Raw genomic sequence first — 8,333 nt, forward strand, 5'->3', positions numbered from 1 at the left:
ACCATTTCAGGAGGAGTCACTATGCAGTATTTGTTTTAAAAACACAAGGTATTCAAATTAATCTTATGGTATTAAAATTGGTCGCTTCCAAAGATATAGACACAATATTTATGTGCATTGTGTGGGCTGCACTGCATCTGCTCATATAATTTCCTCACACATGGGCTTACATATGCAAATTTTTATTTCACATTTCTCACTGATTCAAATTATTTTTGTCTGAGCCACCATTATCTTAACCTAGCTGAATATTTTACACACATACATTTTATTCTGACTCTGCTTTTAAAATTAATAAATAATTAGATCAATAATGTCCTAGGCATTAATAAAGTGAGCCATCAGAAACATAAGCAAAATACTGCACAAGCACTGTATGTAGACCTGAGTTCAATGTTTGACAATTATACAATGTAATATTTAATTGTATTATTTTATGTGATGCTCTACTTCAGACTTCTATGGAAAATAAACATTCAGTGATGAAATATATTTGTAGTATTTAGTGTACATTATTTTCCACAATTTACACCAGAACACAGATTATTTGCAAAAATTCACACTCGATGGTACATTATCTCTTTTTTAACTTACCAGTTGTCATATTCCTGAAGCTGAATTCTCATGAAAATGGGACAAAATTTACTATAGCTTCTAGATTTTACTGGAAGTGAACATCTAGAAACTCTTAAAAGGAGCTAGAAAGTTTCAAAGGCAGAATCAAATCAGAGAATATAACATTAGCATACCTGCTGGATGTACTTTCCTTGAGTATACCTATCTGGTTTCATTTAAAAATCAAACAAGTCTTCACTTACATGAGGGAAAACCTCCCTCCTGTACAATTCCCTGAACTCGTGTGACCTTTTGCCCGGATTAATAAAATACCTGTACAATAAAGCTAATGCTCATCCCAGTTAGAGCCTTACAGACTTGCATGATTTCCCCAAGCATAAGACTTATTTTTTCTCAGTTTTCAGTATGTGCTATTACTACCATGCTAACTCCGCTACCTCTGCCATAATGCAGTGATGCATGGCAACTGACCCAAACACCTTTGGTGCCTTGTAGAGCACAGGACACCAGCAGCCCCACACCACAGGAGCCCATCACCTAAAGTAAGGAACAATTTAACTAACAAAGGAACTCTGTTATGATCACAGAGGTCCAAACCCCTTGGTGACACCATGTATCTCTCAAGATCCTCTGCCATTCCACATCACAGAAGTGTGTGTGACAGAAGCAGATGCGGCTTGAGGTCTGGAAGGCAGTAGGTGTGGGCAGAACTGGACAGATGGCATCCAGTACACCAGACACACCTAGGGCACACCAACATCTCCTATGAGACACAGGAGCTTGGAGTGAGAGAAGCAGACTTGTAAATAAAAATATTTACTTTTAAGAATTGTCTATTTATTGGACTAGGAAGAGTACTGAACATAATACAGGTTTGAGGAAGGCCCAAGGAATTTCAATGGTTTGAATCCATTATGGGACTCTATAGCACCCCAAAAAATCTCCCTTCACTAAGACAGTAAACTTCTGATGTCCTGCCCAGTTTCTGGGAATCCTATTATCAAGAAAGGAAGGGATTGGTCATTCATGACTGTTGAATATAGTAGTTTCTCCAACTACTTCTACTTTGGTCTTCTAACACATGAAACAATAGTGCTCACCTAGAACTCCTCTTACAAGCTGACACAATATTTCCAAAATGTCAATAATTTTCAAAACATGACAGAATATTGAGACAGCTGTGAATTGGCTATAAATAAAATACTTGTATATTTCCTACTATCTAAAGGTTTATATAAATATGCATACATGTAACACTTAAACATGTAGAACATTAAATTTTATGAGGATAAAATATAACTGCTATATAACTGCTGTTACCAATACACTTGATTAAGTTCGTAACATTTACAAAGCTCCAAAAGTCTCAGAAAAAAGTGTCGTTTTCTCCCTTTATTTGTATTAAGAAGATGTCCTACAAACTACTGTCTTACTGCCACTTATTTCTTCTTTTCTCCTTCACCCTTTTACTCTCTACACTTAATTACTTCCCAATATTCATTCTTCAGAAAAGGTTAAAATAGAGCACAAGACAATGATCACATTTACGAGGATCTAAGCAGGAGATGGTTGAGGAATGGGTCTCTTACACCACAAAATTACTGTGGTTTCAAGATCCATATGAAATGTCCCATGCATGTGCAGAGAAGGATGACTACCTATTAACTCTTAAGCATCTAAATCCTTTTCTTCCTCACCTCTTGTTATCAGTTATTTTTTGAGCTTTCAAAAGTAGTTTCCTCTAATTTTCACGGAGCAGAGAAAAAGGATATGAGAAGAAAACTAAGAAAGTGAACAACTACTTTTGCTACAGAATGTTAAAAAAGTAACATTTTAGAATATAACCCAGTTATACCAGTTAATAAAGTGGTCTTCCATATAGAAGACACAATTGGAGAAATCAATGTGAGGGAAGAAAAAGAGCAGCAACATTAAATGAAATATGGCTTTAATGCTGATCATGTACTTACAAGGCTCTCCAAGTTTACAACTCAATCCTATGAGCAGCTATTCCTCTCTGGAAGGGCAAACTTTTTTAATGTTAAAGTCCTAGATCAAATGTTCCACAAAGCAGAATGCAGATTTTGCCTGCTAGGCTCCTATATTACTCTATTTTGAGCCAAGACACAGAAGTAAGTTTTCATATTTGACAGCTACTAAAAAATGAATTGGGATACTATTCTCCACATACTATAATAAGTATAATGTTATATATTTACTATATACTGTATAATACTAAATTTAAATTATCAGCTGACACTTCAAAATTTATGATTTTTCAAAAGAAACACAAACAATCAACAATCTCTTACATCCAAAATGTGTTATTTAAGACAAGTTCTTTCTTTTCCCTCAAAAATTTGAAGTATCTCACTTCTCTGGTGCTTATGCTACTAAAAAAGCATTGTAGTTCCCTAAGGTATATTAGTCAGGTTCAGAGTAAATGCAAATATATATATATGTACTATTGTATTATCTGGATATTAAAAGGATTAATGTCTCAAACCCCCTCAAAATGAGTTGGTTTTTTTTTTTACATTAACAAAGCATTTCAGTATTTGGTGTATGTTTCTTTGCTACAGTGAGATTCTATAAGGAAATTTTTCAGTTTTATTCAATCATATTTTTTAAAAAAACTTCACTCTGAATTTCACTAAAGGAAAATAAACTCCTTTATATTTCCTTATCAAGTCATACCGTGCTCCAGGGAACCAAATTGTTTTGAAGGGAAATTGAGCACAATAATTACAGCACAATAAATAATTATTGGCACTATGGTATGAGTTTATGAGTTCTACATATGTCAAGAATAAAATAGATTCCAGGTAATGGCATCTAACAAGAAGCCAAATAACAGATGCATTTCTTGCTATACTTTGGGGCTTTATTACTTAAAAACAAATACCACTACATTTAAAATATAAGAGGTTTTAGAGACTTTTAGAGATAGTCTTTATTACCTCTTTATAAAGGTTTCTTCACAATATGAATTTTCCACTTGGAATTATGTTATGTTAGCAGTTTCGATCTCATAATAGCATACAATTTTCCCCAGACTTTTTGTCTTATTCGGTGTGGCACGTGGTAAGCTGAACTTGCTCAACAGTTCAGTAGCCTGTGTGGCACTTACTGACCCATGCATGCAGTTAATTTTATCTTCACTGATGATAGCAATTACTTTACATTAATTGAAATAATTAATTTCTTTGTAAGCCTTTCAAATCCCATGCTACTTACGTTAAAAATATAAATAAATATGCATACATCTGCATTGGATAAAAGCCCTGAAAGTATAGAGAACAAAAGTACTGAAGGCAAATTTACCCTATCTGGTATCTACAGGGGCTAAACCAGCCACCTAAACTGTGGTATTTTAGTACCCTTGGGATGCATGATGCTTTTAAGTACCACTGCACACTTCTGTTTCATTTATTTCAGTATGAGCACTTAAAAAAAAAAACGAGATGGAAGACTTTGGTAAGAATGTCATAGAGTGGATACTTCTAAATGCTGATTATGGGACATAAGTGTAGAATTGCCCTTTAGCTTCCTGAAAATTTCAGCCTTGAAATATTTTGAAAGAGATCTATATATAGACAAAAATAAAACTGTTTAAGTATAAACACTGAATTTATTTTAAAATATACTTTTTAGAGAAATTAATACTATTAAATACTGGAAATTATCAGTAAGGCAAAATGAACACATAGTCTTCATACCTGAGTGAATAGCGTCCCAGAAAGAAATAGTATTACATCAGAAGGGACAAATCTAGGAAATTACTACTTTCTCACATTTAAAAATAAGCTATAAGACTTCTACTAGGAAACATTTTACACTGCCATTACATTATTTTTTAATTATTAATTTATAATTTGCTAAATTACAAGGCATATTACACTTCAGGCAGCTAAATAACATCACCAATCAATCACTCTTACTTATTTCCTAACAAAATAATTCTGAATTTTAAGACTTTGATGTTTACTTCCAATAAGGTAGTTGAAGTCATAAAATACACATCTATGTGAGATTCACAGTGGAGGATTTTAAAGAATGCTTAGATGTACAGGTTATTGGACATCACTAAAACTATTTGAATGAGCCTCAAAAACCGTAAGTATTTCTATTGTTTCTACTACATGAAAATCAGACACACAAAGAAACATCAGCTAAAATTGTCACTGGGCACTTGAAAGTATGACAGGACATGTGCATGCAGTTGCATCCAGAAGGACTTATTTCAGTTTTTCTTGGTCTACCTAATTTCAAGTGTACTTTGTCCCATTAATATTGGTCACCAGTTGTGGAGATGTTCCTCATGAAGCAGAAATCTTCTTCTTCCTCTCTTGGATTTGAATGGATGCTATGTGTGAATCATCTATTGAAGGTAAATGGGTCTCTCTAAAAGTTAATAAGTTTTATTCTCACTACAACTTGGAGAAAGACAAAGCATACTACAAATTCTTGTGCTGGGGCACAGAAGTGCCCAGTGATTCTGCCTCTTTCCTATTCCAGTATGTATATAGGTCAAACTCAACTGTATTTCTACAGTTTTGAACAAAAACTAAACCTTCTGATTTCAAACTTAATGACAAAAAGGAAGAATTTATTGTATGTGGTGTTGTTGGGTTTCTATTCTATAAACTCAAATCACAGAACAGTATCACATAACACCTTAGAAACTAGGCAGAATTAACTAGAAGAGTTTTCATTTTCTTGTTCCACTCTTCGCTATGTTAATTGTATTCTTTTTAATGCAGTAGGTGGCCAGAATGAGTGAGTGAGTGAGTGAGTGAGTGAGTGAGTGAGTGAGTGAGAAGGAATTTGGGCTGTAGCTTCTTATACTATTTTTGGCTAACAGTGAACTTTCAGAAAACTTTCCAGGTTGACTTCCATTTTTCTGACTTACAGTAAGGCAACCAAGATTATTTTAGCAGAACAACTGTATTAATCCTTCTGGTTTACTCCTGCAATAGTCAGGAAGTATTTTCTGATCTTTATTGTTGCTTTGCACACCCAGTCATTCACTCATGTCATGTATCTAATTCTGTATTCTATTACTGTTTTGTTGTGCAGAGTCTAAAAAAGAGCAGATGTTCCTTGTTGATAGGGGAACCAACATTCATTTTTAAAACAGACAGATAAAACCCATAAAGCAGCAGTAGACATTTGAAGCACTTTTATGAGCAAATGAATAACTTTGTGATCCTAGCAGAAAAGGTAAAAAAATCTCATAGAATCCGGCTCTGCAGAAGATACCAAATGTGCAGTCCTAGCTTGAAAAAAGAATTGCTGTAGGCACATGAAAGCATAAACGTTTACTCAAAACATGGAAATATGACCATGTTATTCTTTTTCTCCATGTGACTCTTCTGAGTTTTGTCTCAAAAGTGCCTGCAGGTGGAATACCTCCAGCTGTAATCTGGACAAATCTCTTTAGCCACTTAGAACCAGCTTTCACTTAGGAGGCTTCAAAGAAAACTGTTGCTGCAGAAAGAGGTGATGATTTCCTTTGCTATTAATCTATTTTTAGCTTGTGCTGTGGTAGAATATCAGGGTATGACAGACCAGCATAATTTTTTTCTAGAATGAAATTGGAGTATTCCTGTGAGATATGTTCCTGCACAGAGAAAAAACCCCCAAACAACAACACAAACAATTCCAAAATTTACAATATAAATATCTATGATCAGAATGTGATATATCCTAGCAGAGTCCAGAAAAAAATCATAGCTGAGAAAACAGTACTGATTGAAGGCATGTTTTAACAGATAGAAGATTAGCACAGGAAGTATGGGCAGATCTGGGGACAGAGAACTTAATTTTTCCAGTTCAGAACTGCATTAAATTAGACTAGAGGTTTTGTGTGCTTTCATGGAGGTATCTGAAAAAAATAAAGAAGGTCTAAATAGTGACATCAGACCAAGCCACCTACACCTCATCAGTAATGAGATTTCTGTGACCATTTGGAAGGGTATTACTGTCTTCCCATTAACAAATTTTGTAGCAATTTTCAAGTTTGGTACCTAAGATTTCCAAGAACTATGAAGAGTTTTAGTGCTGGAATAGACTGAATGGGCAGAGCACAACAGTAGCTTTTTAAATTAATTAAGCCTTAGCTCAAGAAATGGCACAGCATGATCAGTTTCTTGGTTTCCAGAAATAGAGGAGATGAGCTGGATGTATGACAAAGTAGTCATAAAGTAGATTAAGTTGCAAGAATCAATGTGACATTAAGGCAGAGCCTGGCCTGAACAGGACTTTTAAAGAGAAGGTCTTTAAGTTTAGGTGAAAGAAAACCATATAGAAATGCCCAAAGAAACAAACGGCAACCAACAAGAAAGTACTCAGATAGGTAAAAACAGCTCAGTAGGTCTGACACAGTACATTTTTGTCTTTAAAAATCCATTAGTATTACAGCGACCTTAGACGGTCACTGTGGTGAGAGAAGGACGAGAATCTTGTTTCTTAATCAGAAGGCTTGATTTATTCATATATGATATATAATACATTATAACTACACTAAAAAGAATAAGAAGAGAAGTTGCAGAGAGCTGCTAAGCTAAGAATAGAATAGAAAGAATGAATAACAAAGTTCTGTGTCCAGGGAATCTGTCCCTGAGCTGCTCCTGTGATTGGCTTTTAATGGTACACATGGAAGATGAGCCAATCACAGGGACACCTGCTACATTTCACAGCAGCTGATAACAATTGTTTACATTCTTCTTCTGGGGCTCTGCTTCCCAGAAGATGGACAAATGTGAAAGAAAGGATTTCTATGAAAAAATGTCTGCGACACATTAGAGCATAACAATAATCAAATGGAGGGTTCATCTGGAATAAATGCTCCATTTATAGAATATGGTTAGCCTCTGATCCATGATTCCATAAAAATTTCAGATTCACACATCATAAACATGTTTCGCTTAAAACCACAAGAGCTACACACTGAAGTTTTTAAACAGAGACCTACAGGATCCTCAAGTAAAGCATGGTAGTAGACATTAGAGCAGAAAAAAGTACAACAGTTCAACAACAAGACACGAGTAAGCATTTTTCTTTACATAAGACTTTTTTTTTTATGCAAGGATCAGGTGCAGGAGGTGCAGAAGAGATGAAGTCTCCAAACTGGCAGTCTTTCCATGAAGGCAAGAAACTCTGTTATTAATTAATTAGTTCTCCCACAGCACTTTTGCAATAACCCGTCATACTTTCCTGAGTAACATTTTAACTGATAAGTTAAAGATCTTTATATGACTAAACCCAGGCAGTTGCAGTTTTCATTTAGCAGTGGTTCAAAGGCCAAGGATAAACATTTTACCTTATCATGACTCATTTTCTTTGAAACTTTGTGAGGCTGTTTTGGGGGAACCTCTAGTTATATTACTAGAAGTAATACCCTTCACAGGTTTCAGTAGAAAAATCTTCTGTATCACAACTGCTCATTCTATGAAGTTTTAGACATTAAAAAAAATGTTTTTAAATAAAGTGTAATTCCACTCCTTTTGTTGGCAAGAGAAGTGTACAAATTGAGGCATTAAAAAATGTATATCTGATTGTAACGTTAAAGACTGTCACTTATGAAGCATATTAAGACCACCTGCTTGTGTACATTCCCCTCTGCAGGTGGCTGGCAACTATTACAGAAAATAACAAAAGTTGCTAAAGGAGCAAATATTAAAGGCAGGGGGCAGGGGGCCTGAACTTCACCTTTAAAAAAATCTATATTTTCACTTGCAAGGTTTTAGATGCTC

The sequence above is a fragment of the Zonotrichia leucophrys genome, chromosome Z (assembly GCF_028769735.1).
Source record: "Zonotrichia leucophrys gambelii isolate GWCS_2022_RI chromosome Z, RI_Zleu_2.0, whole genome shotgun sequence".
Classification (NCBI taxonomy): domain Eukaryota; kingdom Metazoa; phylum Chordata; class Aves; order Passeriformes; family Passerellidae; genus Zonotrichia; species Zonotrichia leucophrys.